Source organism: Notechis scutatus, chromosome 5 (genome assembly GCF_049901735.1).
Source record: "Notechis scutatus isolate UNSWTSFEM ecotype Mainland chromosome 5, rNotScu1.2, whole genome shotgun sequence".
NCBI classification, from domain to species: domain Eukaryota; kingdom Metazoa; phylum Chordata; class Lepidosauria; order Squamata; family Elapidae; genus Notechis; species Notechis scutatus.
The window spans coordinates 95,660,585-95,677,230 of record NC_142013.1 but is presented as its reverse complement, the minus strand read 5'-3'; positions in this window follow the sequence as shown (position 1 = coordinate 95,677,230).

Below are 16,646 nucleotides of genomic sequence, written 5' to 3'. Positions count from 1 at the left end.
CTACCCGACTTCTGCAACTGCTTGCAGCCGCTTGCAACCAGACACCATGAGGCTCATTGCACTGGTGCTGTCGCTCAAACACACAACGATATAACGCACCATGCAGCGTTCTGCTGCTAGCAGCTGCACCAGCATGATGAGCCACATGGCATCTGGCCACGAGTGGTTACAGAAGAGGTCAGGTAGCAGCGTGACAGGCATGAGAGGTGTGGCTGCAGTGGTCCTAAAGTGATCCTCTAGTTAGGGTAGGGATGGAACTGCTACATGTGACCCGCACCCACTTACCTTAGGGCCGCTGCAGCGGGCAGGGCATCCCCCCAAAATAAGACCTGGTGCTTATTTTGGAGCCAAAAAGAAACTAAAACTGGGTGTTATTTTTGGGGAAACACAGTAGTTGATATTCTCCACTGGAATTGTCTGATCCAAAACAGAATTCATGTTTTCTTCATCGGTGGTGAGTCATCCAGATATCGAAGCAGCAATGCGTGACATCGATACCTTCATGTTTAATAGTTGTAATTCTTACTTTGGAAGGCAGTACTTAGTTTCCTCTGGACCTAGCAACATCCAGCACTTTTCACTTCCTTTCCAGAGGTATTCCTTTAGGAATCTGGATGGTCAGCCAAGTGGTATTTTGGAAAACCTGACAAGAGTATCAATGTTATTCTTCATGGACCATCCTATTCCTTCATGGATCCCATTCTTCCCAACATTTTTCTGATGATGGTGCAGTCACTATAATCAAGATGAGATTGGCAATCAAGATGAGATTGGCAATACAGATTCCTGGCAATTGTTTGAGGGTTTTTTTTTTGGTGTGTGTGACTTTCTGATTTATTTTATGTTGCAGTCTTGGAGTGGTTTTGACAGGACAGCCATTTTTAGGAAGATTTATTATTGCCCCAACAGCCTCCATTTTAAAACTGCCTGTGAATTGGTGAAGCCACGGAGCTGTGGAAATAGCTTTTTAAGTCTTTCCAGACAAGAGGCATTGATGATTTTTTTAAAAGGAGATTTTCAGAAATGTCTTTGAGCAAGGCATAATGTGCTCATAGAATCTTCTGTTTCATGCAAACGTGAGTGTGATGGGTTTATAAACCAGAGTTTGTAATATTTATATTGGGTGGGATTGGCCCAAATCAGCCCTGACTTTTAATGAAGTAGTTCAATAATTTCCACTTATTGTTTTAATTGAATTGATTGAATTATGGAGGTGCTTTTTTCATGCTAGCATATTATAAGCTTGATAATTCTGTTTATCCAATAAATGACACATTTGATATTTGTTCATTCAAATGTGGTGGTTTTTTTTTAATATGACCCACTTGAAGTTTTTATTACATCCAGGGGCAAAGAGGCCAAAACTTCAGAAAACTTAAGAGGGATGAATACTTTTCCACAGAACCATTGTGACTTACCAGCAGACTGAAGCATTTTTGTTTTCTGGTATATTTTCTTATAAATACTTCTTATAATCCAGTTTACAGTGCCGTCACATTTTACACAGTATAGAGTTTTATAGCTTTTTAAATTTTCATGAGCCCTTGGCACGTTAAAATCATGGGAACTCTACAGTCAAAAATCCTGTTCCTCTTCTGTGAAAAAAAGATAATACATAGTAAAACAGAAGGTGCTGCAGAGAAAGTTACAAAGCACAATCCTACTTTATCAGAAGAGCTCCACTCCTGTCTACTCCTGTGCACTCCTTCATGCTCAACATGGAGAGGTTTGGACCTGAAAACATAGATGCCAACATCTTATGGGACATATGGATGGATGGAACTAGGATAAATAGCTCTCTCATCCTATATAGTTGAACTCAAATGCATTCACCTGAAATAGCATGGTCTTTCATCCAACATGTACGTCTAAGATGGCCCTGGATTTAATGAGCTAATTTTCAAGCTAGTCTTTGAAGTCAACCATGATTCCCAATAGCAGTTTTTGGTATCTGTGCCTCAGGTGTGATTATTTTCAATAGCTTCCATTTTTTACTTTGTTTTTTGTTAAAATTATGAATTGACAGATAATATGGAAGAAATGTCTGGTCTTCTTGATGACTACATATGACACTTGAATAATCACTATTTCATTAACCATATTTGGCAAATGTTCTTTTCAGTCACAAGGGCTACAGATGGTACCTGCAGATTGCATGTTGTCATCCCCTGCCAAGCAGTCTAACAAATATCTGATTTAAAATGTGTTTATTTAAAATATGGGAAATATTCCATGTTTAAATATAAACAAATGGACTGATATATAATTATTTGAAGCCTCTTGGGGAAAACAAATTTAACAATGACATTTGAAAGCAATGCTGAATAGTAAATACCATTTTTAATAAAAAAAAAACATTCCACATTGAAGCATGTCTGAGATATGAACATTGTGTTGTTTAATAATGCTCTTATCTATTTTTAGAGCACAAGAATAAGCCTCAAGACATAAAGCAGCAATTCATGCTAGAAACAGCTGTGTACACCATATCAGGTTTAATGCTGTAGAAAAAGTTTTTCTTTTTCCAAATCTGCCATTGTTAAGATGTATAGATTTGAACTCCCAGAATTTCCACTCTCAGAAGAGTCTTGACTGAGGAATTCTGGGATTGGAAGCCAAGCCCAAACATTTTAATCATCATCAGTCAATTGCAGAAAGTAGTTTTACTTGGGACAGCTTAAATTCTACCATGATATCTCTAACACTATCAAACAACATCTGCCTATCTCAGGTTTTTGGGAATGAATCAACGTGACTGTGGCAAAAGCAAGCAAAGATAGTACCAATTGGAACATCACTTGAACACCATCAGGATTGACAAATTCACCATCAGTCAAGTGTAAAGCATCATCAAATATCCATATCTGTCTATCCCAGGTCCTTGGGAAGGACTTGATAGGACAAAAATGCCAATTCCAGTCTGAACACCTGGCCGATTATGCAATGAACCCTAATAAGTCTGGATGTTGCAAGTATCTGAAGGCAACAGAAGAGAAGAGAAAGAACTGGATCACAAAATACAAAGATCTACAAATAGAAATAGAATGACTGTGGCAAAGGAAAGCAAACATAGTACCAATAGCAATACATGACTCAGGTACAATCCCAACATTGCCTAAATGTAGAGGGCCTAAAGGTGGGGAGAAGATCTCCCTCCACCAGAGCATCAACCTCTAGTATCTAGCTTTTGTGTGTTCAGCCGAAGGTCTAAAGAAGATCTGTTGTTATCTTTGCTTAAAGGCAGGTATAGTGCTTGGCATAATCTATTATCATAAAGTTAGTTGAATGTGCAACCATCAAAATGGGCAGAATGGTTCCCCATTCAGGGAGCCCTAAAGACTTATGGAGATTAAGGTTCACTTGCTTTGTCTTTGAGAGCTGTGCCTGGCTAAGTCATTGCATGAACCCCAAGTCTTTATTCCCATTTTGTTTACCCCAAGAAACTCTGGGATTGTGTTCAATGATGAAGATATGAGATTTTACAGATATTTCTATTTTTCCCCCTGAATATCAAGAATTATTATACTACTTTTTGAGCCTAATCAAAATGTGGCCAGTGGTGGACGCTCTCCTTCTGAAACATTTTCAGGCTGCCTACACATTTTACTGTTCTACTATTTTCTGTGTCCAATTCTTTTATCTATATTTCCTGACATTTATCATGTATATATTCATTGTATTTGTTTATACCACATTTCTCCCAAAACTCAAGATGGCTCTAATTTTACTCCCATAAGAACAAAACTTTGGGAAGCAGATTGTGCTGAAAGAGAATGACTGGCTCAAATTCATCTGGGGAGCTCAACAACCAAGGGATTGTTTGGACATAATCACTATATTACACTGGTTTTCCACACAAGAGTTGATAACATGACCAGGGTGCTCTAATTTCTCCTAGAATATCTTCTTATCTTTTCTATTACCTTCTCCTATTGATATCTTATGATTATGTTACTTGCTGTTCATATGTACACTGAGAGCTTATGCACTGAAGACAAATTCCTTGGGTTTCCGATCACACTTGGCCAATAAAGAATTCTATTATATTCTATTCTGTTCTGTTCTGTTCTGTTCTGTTCTATATTTTATGCTATATTCCTATTCTATTCTATTCTATTTTCTATTCTATTCTTTGCATGTGAGTATTTGTAGTCACAACATCTTGCACAATTGCCAAAGTTTGCTAGATTTAAGTATTCCTTATATCAGCTCATCTTATATGAGAATACTGAAAACCTGTTTGGTTTTGGCATTTTCATTTAAGGTCAGGCAAGATTTTAGCATTCTCAGAGTGAAATGTACAGCAGTTAATTGGAGGGAGGGTTTATGCCATCACATAAAATCATGGAATTGGATCTTGAAAAGGTTACCAACTTCTGCTCTTTCCTTTAGCTGATTTTCATTAAAACTGTTGGCAGAATGGATGGAACTGGAAGGAGTAATTTTGTCAATGAGTCGAGTTCTGCTTTGGTAGCATTGCCTTTGATTTATTAACATCCCAGCATCAAATTGTTCTTGAAATGGGAGGAATTTACTGTGGATTCTCTGCTAACAGAGTATCAAAGACTCTGGAGAAAGTAGAAATGTCACACACTGAGTGCATTTTGCTGGTAACAGAGGGGCATGCAACTTTTTTTTCAGAATCTGGACTATGTTTACCTGTTAACATGACAGAGTCTAAAAAGACTTGGTGCAATTGCAGTTAATTTTTAATTGAATTAGATACAATTTATTGTAAATAATAGAAAAGTATCTCCAACTATTATACTCAAAAATTACATTTTGATGCTGGGATGGATGACTCATATGGATGAGTTCCAGTGCAGCAATATTGAGATGTTTTGGCCATCATAGATGGCTTAATATCTATGTTGTTAGGTAAATGTCCAGACAACCTTCAAAGGATTCTGAATATCCTGAATTTAGAGGGGAAGTACAGTTAGAAGGCACTCATGATGGGAACCACTTTAAAAAATAATATCGAAATGCATTGAGAAGCCTGACTGTATTTCATAGGGTATAAAAACAGAAGTTCACCAGGAATGATCAATTTATCATGAATTTCAGAATATATTGATCATTCCTGGTGAACTTCTGTTTTTATACCTCACCAATTTAGAACTCTATGTATTCTGGCATAAAATTTAGGGGAAAACGTCAGTGGATACCCAGAAAATGATTCATGGGCCCATCCTTTCTAAGCCTAGATACAAGCAGATGATATTCTATTTCATGATATCTTAAATAACAGTAGCACTTAGACTTATATACCACTTCACAGTACTTTACAGCCCTCTCTAAGCAGTTTACAGATTCAGCATATTGCCCCCAATAATCTGGATCCTACATTTTGCTGACCTTGGAAGGATGGAAAGCTGAGTCAACCTTGAGCTGCCAACATGAGCAAAGTTAGCCTGCAATACTGTATTTTAACCACTGCACCACCACTGGTTCTAAATAGCCTAATATGCATTGTTTTTCTGCAGACCAAAAGATAAGTGGACGTTACACTGCCTCATATTTTCCTATTTTAAATACTGCTTTTCCACTGTTGTTTTTTCAATAAAGAAATAGGCATTATAGGCATTATACATTACAGTGTACTGCAGCTGCCAAAAGAAGCTAATGGAGTCCTAGGTTGCAGCAATAGATAGTTTCGAGATCCTGCAAAATGATCATACTACTTTATACTGCTCTGTGAGCCCACACTTTGACTGCTGGATCCAGTTCCGGTTAATACAAAAAAGATGTTGAGACTCTATAGAGTGCAAAGAAGAGCAACGAAGACAGTTCTTGACAGTTAGACCAATTAGTGGAATGACTTGCCTCCAGAAGTTGTGAATACTCCAACACTTAAGAAGAGATTGGACAACCATTTGTATGAAATGTAGGACCGTGATGGCGAACCTATGATACGTGTGCCACAGGTGGCACACAGAGACATTTGTGCCGGCACACGAGCCATAGGCAAACGTACCTCACTGCACATGTGCTCATCTCACAGCTGATTTTTGGCCTGTTTGAGGCCTTTTTTGGCCTCCCAGAGGCTTGAAAAAAGCCTCTGCAGGCTTTGCAGGCCGAATAGGCCCATTTCGTCACTTCCTGTAATACCGGAAGTGACAAAACAGGCCTATTATTCATCCTGCAAAGCCTACAGAGGCTTTTTTCAAGCCTCTGGGAGGCCAAAAAAGGCCTCAAATCAGCTGAAAATCAGCTGTGAGGTGCAGTGCAGGTAAGGAGGCAGTGGAGGGATTGCACGCACATGCGCAGGAGGCATGGGGGGCACGCATTGCCTTCTGGGTGCTGGCACATGAATGTGCGAGCGCCAGCGCGTGCACAATTTTTGGCACAGGAGCCCAAAAAGATTAGCTGGTGTAGGATCTCCTGCTTGAGCCAGAGGCTGGAGTAGAAAACCTCCAAGATCCGTTCCAACTCTGTTATTCTGTTACAGATAATTAGGCAACTGGAGCTAAAGCATGCGACAAATGGTTGCGAGAATTAGGGAAGTCTAGTGCAATGAAGAGAAGAATTGGAGTGATGGGACAGCAGTCTTCCAGTATTTGAATAGCTGTTACAGAGAAGAGGGGGTTGACCTTTTCTCCAAAGCACCTGAAGGCAAGGCAAGAAGTAGCTGATGGAAGATGAATGAAGATCTAGTACTAAGGATAAATTTTCTAACAGTGAGAACAATGAATCAGCAGAATGGCTTACCTCACAACGTGGTGGATGCTCCATCACTGGAGGTTTTCAAAAAGAGACTGGACAGCCGTTTGGAATGGTATCCTGCTTGAGCAGATGGGCTGGACTAGAAGACCTCCAGGTCCCTTCCAACTTTATTATTCTATGTTCTATATTCTAGGGCTTTTCATGTCCTATGTGAACTTCAGGTGGAAGAAAAGCTGGAGTTCAGATTATGAGATCAGTCTAGATTTGCAGTTAGGAGAGAAGAAGTTACCTTTTGCACTGTCTTTAATTCCTTCAAAATTAGGTTACCTTGGAGATAGCCTAACTTCACAAGGTTGTGAAGATTTTTTGTATCTTTGGAGTAGATTAAGCGAGACTAAATTTCCCCAACATGTTAGGAAACAATTTTAATGAGCTGCAGATTTTCATCCCTTTTATTTTGACAGTTCTCAAGAATGTCTCTTTGTAATAACAAATGCAATTCAATACACTTCTTTAGTGAAATTTAGCCCACAGCACAAAACTTAAGTGTTTGCATTATTCACTTAAAGAAATTAACATTTTTTTATCTAAAATATCAGTGAGGGGCAGCTCACGCTGTCTTTATATTTATAAGAAAAATTCTTTCCAAGTATTGCAAAACATTCTTTACTTTTCCCTATTATTTAGATCTTCTTGATTCTTGATTTTAAACAGCAGTTCATTGAACCGGCTCTCTGATTCCTAATTTTGAAACATGGATGTCAAAATGCATATATGGATCTTATCTGCAGATGGCATCGGTGCACTGTGCATTGTGTTACTTGGTAATTAGTTATGTGCGTAACATTTATTTCTTTTAATAATGCTGCACACTGTATTAAGAATACTGCCATGGTATCCAGGGGATCGGTTTTCTGAAATAAGAGAGCAAGTCATCAGAAGAAAGGAAATACTGTGCATATATCATTTCCCTCCCCCACCCCATCTTCCAAAATAAACCACAACCTATTCTTTATCAATACTATCAGCAGTTTTCATAACTAACCTCCAGCAGCACACAAAGAAAGTATGGAAGAAGTTGAAAAGCTATTGATTGCTTAGATTTGTTTACCCCGCTTTACTTTTTATGCACTTTGATTTCCTAAAAGCTGAATAACAGCTTGCTGCAATTAGAGGGGAGGGATATTTCGGGAGAGTAATGTGCTGGAATATGTTCTTCTCCATTCTTTGATGTCTGCTTATACAATTTCCAATGACATGTTTAAGAATGATGTCATGATATTAAAGCCGCCAGAACAAAGAATTAGCTACTCAACTTACAATCATACATTTAGTGACTGCTCAAAGTTTAAAAAGCACTGAAAAAAGTGGTATTCATATTTACGACCGGGGTGGGGATCAGCTGGTTTGGACCAGTTCGGGTGAACCAGATGTTAAATTTACATCTGGTTCGCTGAACCAGTAGTTGAACCAAATGGCTAGCCCTGCCTACTCTGCCCCTCCCCTCCCAGGAGTCTCCATGTGGCCTGTTTGGAATGCAGGTAAGTGCAGGGTTCACGTGGAGGCTCTGGGAGGGCAAAAGATGGGCCTTCTGGAAGTCTGGAAACTGACCTGTTTTCGGCTTCTGGAGGGCTCCAAACCCCCCAGAGGAGGCAGTTTTCGCCCTCCAGGAGGACGGAGGGAAGCCTCCGGACCCTGGGGAAGGTGAAAAATGGCCTCCTGGAAGTTTCGGTAGGCCACGCCCACCCAACAACCAGGCAGCAAACCAGTTGCTGGGAGTTTTGAATCCCACCCCTGTTATGCAGCATACCCATGGTCACGAGATCAAAATTTGGACTCTTGGCAACTGGCATGTATTTATGATGGTTGCAGTATCCCAGGGTTGTGTGATCATCTTTTATGACCTTCTGACAAGCAAAGTCAATGGGGAAGGCAGGTTCAATTGACAACCGTGATACTAACCTAACAATTGCAGTGATTCACTTAACAACTGCATCAAGGAAGGTTGTAAAATGAAGCGAATCTTATTTAACAACTATCCTGCTTAGCAACGTGGATGTAAGTTGAGGACTGCCTACAGAATCCTTGTTTCTTCAACAATTAAATCAGTTCTCATTTTAACATTGTCTGCACTACAGCATTGTGATCCACCAAACATATATTAACAAATACTTTGACTCACAGCACAATCTGCCATTCTAATTTTGAATCTGAAATACTAAATGTAAGCTTTGCAGGTATTTAAAATATATGCATAATTGCATTTTAGTGCTTCATTTGTAAAAATGCTCAGAAGTTAGACAATGACAAGCCAAGAACTTATAGAATGTGTTCTATGAGTTTAAGCAAGATGGCAGGAACAACCTCAATGATTTGACTTATAGTACATTGGTGTTTGATGAAAGGCCACTCAAAAGGGAATGGATATTTTGTTAAAACCCTTCCACTATAACAATTCCATAATATATTGGCCTAGGGTTGTCCAAAATAAAGTATCTTTTTGAACAGCCATTTGTCTGGAATAGTAAAGGGTGTCCTATTTGGGTAGGGGGTTGGACTAGAAGACCTCCAAGTTCCCTTCCAACTCTGTAATTTTGTATTTTGTACTCGTGGCAGATTCTGATCCAAAAAATTTCCTCCCTTCTCTTCATCTTGGATATTTCTTCCCCTTAATTTTTTTCATCATTGTCTTGTGTAAAATTATTAAACAACCATCTCTGTGAAAATTACATTAATTGTAGAGCTCATATTAATCATTCAGAATAAAGTTGCAGTTCAGGGCAACTATTGTCAACCCTCACATATTGTTCCTATGATTTACTTATCTAGTTAGCTAGCTAATCTTTTTGCCATAAATCAATATTAATTCCTTTGCCTCCTAAATGCATAGTGATGCTATTTTATCATTTGATTTTGTACCATTAGTCCTTTATGGTTGCTTCTGTTTGACTTAGAATCCCACTTCTTAATATAATTCAACTACATCCTACCAGCTTCACTTCACCGAGTAGGAAAAATATGTATGCTTTTTCCTGTATTGTACAGTTTGCTGATGATAAGGGATATTGATGGAGTGATCTAATCAATGGAGCTAACTTGAAGATTAAAGCCCAAATAAATGAACACAGGATTTCAGCCTTAGTGTAATAATTATCCAGAAGTGTTCAGTAAAAGGGTAAATCATTTTATAATGTTTTGTCATCGATGCATTGATCCTTATGTCTCTGCAAAATATTGCTGAGACCATTAGCATAGCTTAGAATGAATTGTAGCATCAACATTTCATTCTGGGCTTTCCCATTTCTTGACCAGTGGGGTGGGGTATGTAGATGTGGATGTATGAAAAAAACAATTAGATTACAGTCAAAACCACGAGGTTGAATCCTGCTCACATATATGCCAAAATCTTATACAGGTACAAAAAGGTGGGACATCAATCACATGGTTACAACTGTCACCTTGTCTTTTCTGACCTCCACAGTGGACACCACTATTCTTTGCTTAGCTCTTTAGAACATATTATTAAGTAATATTATTTTGATTTAATTCTATTTTTTCTTCTTTTAAAAAGGCTTTCTCCCCTTTATCAGTTTCTGAGGGATGGAAGCTACCCTTTAACTTTGAAGAAAAATTTCTGCACACGACTATGGAGATTCTCAGTCAAATCAGGTCATGATTGTCCCAAAAGTGCTTTTTTTTCAAGAGGCAACTGGACTTTCTGGTTTTTCTTTGAAAACATTTCACTTCTCATCCAAGAAGCTTCTTTAGCTCTGAGCTAAAGAAGTTTCTTGGATGAGAAGCAAAACATCTTCAAAGAAAAAACAGAAAGTCCAGTTGCCTCTTGAAAAAGTACCTTTAGGATATCTGCACATGAGAGCTAAACTGCCAGTTGTCTCTTCTTGAGGAAAAAAGTTGATCAATGGAAGAACTTTCCATTCATTTTTAGGCAGCTTTTAAAAATAGAAATATTTTATAGGCTTAAGACATCTGAATTACTAAATTAAATCTGGCGGTTCCCTTACCTGACAGTGAAGAAAAATGACTGTATTCTAGCAAGGGCACCTGAGACATAAAATTAATTCCTAAGGGTGGCCCTTTACTGATTGAATAAATGTGTGATACACCTCCTCCATAGCCCCCATTCCTCCTTCATCCAGCCAATGTTTGTGAACTCAAGTGCCCTGCTGCTCACTGTTGAGGAGAAGAAATGCTCAGTGCAATTCCCAGTGGCGGATGCAGAACACGTTAAGCCATATAAATTTGTAGCAAGCATATGTTGGCATCAGGGTTCCAGACACAAACATCCTAGGCATCTGCCTAGTAACATATTGGCAGAAGGTAGTTGAATGTAAGTAATGTCCCCCTGCGAATTCATAACAGCATTAAACAATAGGATGCCAACAACCCCACTCTGTTCTAAATTGGTCATTTGCTCCAGCCATTTTCAACTTGACGTCCATTTATATTTTTGAAATCAATATCCAATAATCCACTATAATTTCAAAGCAAATTATGAAGTTGCCTTGTGTTTGCTATTTCAATCAGTCACACAACAAATGAGCAATAAGGATAGTAAACTGCCCCCAATTTATCAAGTAACTCTGCAATACAGCGGTTGGGCCATTTTGAAGATGCTCTTCTGTCCAGTAGCAAACTGTTCATTTGACTTTTCCTTCCTTTCTTCTTTCATGTCACATCAGTGTGATTGTTGTTGTTCTTGTTTCTTGTACATTGAAGTCATGGCCAGATAATTGGAAGTGTGTGGAAAAAACAGTATAATATAAAGTAACTCCTGCTGTTAGATTTTAACTTATTAGTTTTACTTCCTTGAATGGAAAATATTGATCCAGCTGGTCATTCCAGATATTAAGTTATACTTTGGATGTAGTAGTTCCTTGGCCGTAATTTTCTCAAATTATAGTCTGTGTGGCTTGAATTATTCCTTTTGCACATACAGGGTAACCTCCGGGCAAATAAGGGTACCTATGATTTTTACCAGCTTGATAAAAATATATCAAGAAATTAACAGTGAAACCATCTACATTGATGAAAATGAATACAGCAAGAATTTGCATGTTGTTATTTCATCTGGCAATAATTCTCAGTTGCACATAAATCATACATAATATAAACTGAACACAATAAAGGTCAGGGAAAACACTTCAGAGTTGCTTCTTGTAAACGGCATTAACATTCACTTTAAATGTGATCATTTCAAAGAGGCCTTCAAAGAAGCCCGATCATAAAAAAAAATGACTGAATGACAGGTTAATTTAATGAATCATAATGCTCATAAAATCAAACTAATAAATAAGATGATAAATGCTTAGATATGAGTGCAATGTTTCTGATTGGAAGTAAGTGCAGCTCCCATCAGTTATTTGCAATCAAAACTACAGGAGATTTAAACAATTTACAAATATACCTTTCCATATTTAGTACTTTTCACTGCCCCCCCACCCCCAATATATTTTTCTTTCTTAGCTCATTTATGCTTCATAAATTTAGATCAGACTATACTTACATGAGAACCAGTTTGATGAAGTAGGTAGGCAGCAGGCTAGAAACGGAGAGACTGTGAGTTGTAGCCCCACCAGAGGTACAAAGCCAGCTGGGTGACTTTGAACCAGTCACTCTCTCTCAGCCCCAGGAAGAAAGCAATGGCAACACTAACTTGAAGGCACACAAAAAAGCACTACACATATTTAAAATACATTGATATCAGTGGAGAGAAGCAGAACTACATTTGAATTGGTTACCCAATTTTTTGCTATTTTTGGTAAAGATAAATACAATGAACATCTTCCAGGACAATGTAGAGTCAAACTATGTTGGCTTTATAACAGGTTTGTTCTTGAATGATTACTGGGTATGAAAAACAAACTGCAAGACAATGGCAACACATTCCAAAACAACATGGCTATGTCCATATAGTCACAGGAATCAAGGTTGACAAAAGAAACATTATTGTTTCCCCCCCCCCATTGAATTAAAAGACTTTAAAATGGTCAAGTTAGGTTAATTCCAGAGGTGGTATTCAGTAGGTTCTGACCAGTTCTGGAAAACCGATAGTGGAGATTTTGAGTAGTTTTGGAGAACTGGCAAATACCACCTCTGACTGGCCCCGCCCCCATCTATTCTCCGCCTCCCGAGTCCCAGCTGATCAGCTTTTTGTTGCTCTGCACAGGAGAATGGAGCTGGAAAGCAGGTTAGCGGGGTGGGGGAGAGAATGGGATTTTGCAGTAACCTTCCCCCAGGAGTGGGGAGGAAATGGAGATTTTACAGTATCCTTCCCCTGTCACACTCACCAAGCCACACCCACAAAGCCATGCCACGCCCACAAAGCCACTCCCACAGAACCAGTTGTAAAAAAAATTGAATCCCACCACTGGTTAATTCATGTCAAAAATTTAAATCCTTGTCTACATAACAATTATATTGGCGGTGCAATCGTTTTGATCTTGAAGTCATACAAGCTGCCAAGATAGGTCAGAAAGTAACACTCATGTATGAATTCATTCTTGTCAATCTTTCATTTTCTCTCTTTCTCTCTCCAACACCCTCCAAGTTATACATATCAACGCTTTCCATAATGTCTCAACGTAGCAGAGACAGCTCCATATAACGTGCCATCCATAGCCTCACTCTCTTCCAGATAATGAGGTTATTGAGGTCTGTGCAACGCCATATTCTTTAGCATTCATTCTCCCCCAGGAAAGATAACAACAGCACCCTATTGTGCTTTCCATTGATCTTGCTCCAAAGCAATGAGTTTTACATTCCATTCATCAGCTGAATTAAGTGGGTGTTATTCATTTTAAAATTAAGTCTTATAAACACAGCACCTTGGTTCCCCTGACTTTTTGAGGGTAAATAATTCTTTTCTTGGCTCTGTATTTTTGCTGTAACATTGCTTATTTCTGACTTCTCAAACACTTGAGGCAATGAAACCATTTTTTTAAAAAAAAGACGTGTTTAATATAAGTAATGATATTGATAATGATTCCTTTAATTTATAAAACCATCGGAAAGATTTATCTGAATAGGCAGCAGACAAGACATGGCATATTCGTCCCGTGTAAAAGTTCCAACTCTGCCACTCTCTCTCTCCGGATTAGATCTCCTCTATCGAATCCAATCAGGGCTGGGATTCCACCACTTTGGGCGAACCAGATGTTCAATTTGCATCTGGTTCACCCAAGCGGTATTTGAACTGACTGGCTGGCCCTTCCCACCCTGCCCCTCCCCTCCCCAGAGTCTCCACGGGGCTGATTTTCAATGCAGGTAAGTTCAGGGTCTGTGTGGAGGCTCTGGGAGGGGGGAAACGGGCTTTCTGGATTCCAGGGAGCCTCCAGAGCCCAGGAGAGGCCGCTTTTGCCCTCCCAGAGATTTGTGGAAAGCCTCCGGACCCATGGGAAGGCAAAAAATGCCCCCCCTGGAAATTCCAGTAGACGATATCCACCATGGCCACGCTCATCCAGCAACTGGGCAGCGAACCGGTTGCTGGGATTTTTGAATCCCACCCTTGAATCCAGTCCATTTTGTCCATTTTGTTGGTCTCCTTGATCTCCTTGAGGTATTCCTCGAGTTCATTTGGTGACTGTTACACTGAAAAAAGGCACTGAAAAAAGTGACTTATGACCATTTCTCGCACTTATGACCCTTGCAGCATCCCCATGGCCATGTGTTCGAAATTCATAAGGCTTGGCAACGGACTCGTATTTATGACGGTTGCAGTGTCCAGGGGTCATGTGATACCCTTTTGTGATCTTCTGAGAGGCAAACTCAATGGAGAGCCCGATTCAGTTAAACAACCATATTACTAACTTAACAACTTCAGTGCTTCACTTAACACCCGTGGGAAGAAAAGTCATAAAATGGGGGAAAATTCACTTCAGAAATGTTTCATTTAGCAATAGCAAGGTTGGGGCCTAATTATGATCATAAGTCAAGGACTACCTGTACAATCTCCTTCCCTAGCTGATGCAATGGGCAAGTCATTGTTTGTGATTCCCCCAATTTTCTCCAACATGTATGCATGCTTGGTTATTTCCTCCAGCACTGAGCCCCTGTTGCTTCCAAATTCTTTCGTGGACTCACTTCTGCCACCTGAGATTCCCTTCCTAGGCTGATCCTTCTCCCACTTTCTCTAAAGGGGGAATTCATCTCCTCCCTTTTGCAGAGGTGAAAAACCCATTGATTTCTCTTGGCTCGCTCGTGGGTATTTTTGCTCCTTTGGTTTCAGAAAGAGAAAAGATTTCCCATTGTTTGCTCCTTATCTCTTTAGGTTACTTCCCTTAGGCGACCTCTCTATTTTCTTGCCATGGCATCATTTGCCAGTCTGGCCTTCTTCTCCATATCTTTCTCTGCCCAGTGTATTTTCCTGTGCGCTCCCTTTGAGAGCTTCTAAGTTATGTTTCCACCGTTTTGCTCTTCTAAAAAAGAGCCTCTTTAGAGATCTTATTTCTTCACTCACTTCAAAAAACTTAACATGTTTTTTTTTTGCTAACTAGTTATTTGGTCTCTATTTCTAAGTTTCTTATTTCCCTTGAATACTTTGCAACAAGAGTAGCCTTTTAACTATCACCCGAGTAAAGTCAGATTAATTTACATCAAAGGTTAATACCATGAATGATTCCCAAATTCTGTTGCAACCCAGAGGTTTTGAGGGAAGACCTAGGGCCATCTTTGCCTTAATGCTTTCAGCTCATTCTCATTCATATTCTCTCTCACCCTCCCTCTCTCTCTCGCCCTCCCCCCCTCACATACACACCATATAGAACCCCCATGTTTAATCTTTTTCCCAATCATTCTAGATATTGGAATGTATTTGAGGTAGAAAAAATGTTTTATTTTGAATCGAAGGCAAACAGGAATGTTCTGTCAGAATATTCAGAACTAGCAGCCTTCCAAAACTAAGAAAGTCACCAACGTGCAGGATTCAACAATACTTTTGTGATGACACGGGGCATGGCACAAAGGCAACACAGCCAGAGAATAAGAATGAGTTCCTTTATTAGCTCCAACTTTGCCCCCAATGACCCGGTTACCTTCCAGTCTGGAGAAAAACTCTCCCACGAACCTGCACCAGCCTTTGGCTGAAGATATTCCAGTCCAAACGTTGTAAACTAAAAACTATAAATCCAACAAGGCAAAATAAGGTAATAAATCTGGCAGAGCAAGATAGGAGTTCCAGAAATAAAGTAACAAGGCAGTAAATCAAACCAGTTGGGAGGATGCCAGGAACTCAGATAACCGCAGTCAAACAAGTTAAACTCAACATTTGTTCCTGACAACTGTCCCTCCTATCTGCCTCTCCTTTGAACTTCATTCCCAGGTGTGCCTCATGAAGGGAATCAGGGCCCTTTCTTCCCTCATAAGCCACGCAACCCACATTGCTCTCTTCTCCATTCTTCCCTGCGTGCCCTAGGATGAAGAGGGGGGTGAGCCTTGGTCTTCCTCTGAAACTCCCTTTCCCCGTTCTATCTCTCCCCTGCTCTGCCCAGCCTGACTGCCTTTCCCCAGTTTCCTCCACAGTCAACGTAGCCACTCCCCCGCTCCCTGTCAGCTGTTCATTTTCCTCCTTGGACTCAGATTCCAAAGGGGAATGACAACTTTTGAGGTTCTGCATGGAGAACTCTGAACATGTTGTAAAGTAGACCTACACCTTCCCTTTGCACCACAGAAAAACACATTCATCATTGCAAATTAAAAGAAATAGATGTTGTGTTCAACACATTTGGTCTTGGTGATCTGTTTTTTTCCTAGTTGTAACTTTCATGTGTGTAATATGTACAGTATCTAAATTCTCCCAGTAATGTGATGGACAAAAAACAATGTGAGAGTATAATCAAGCTTAAATTCCCTTTTAGTAGGGAAGAAAATCTTTAAAACTTCCTGTACTAGAAAGATTGCAAATGAAACCCCCATTTTAGTACAAATATATAAAACGGAGTTCAAAGAAAAATTGTGCATCAGAT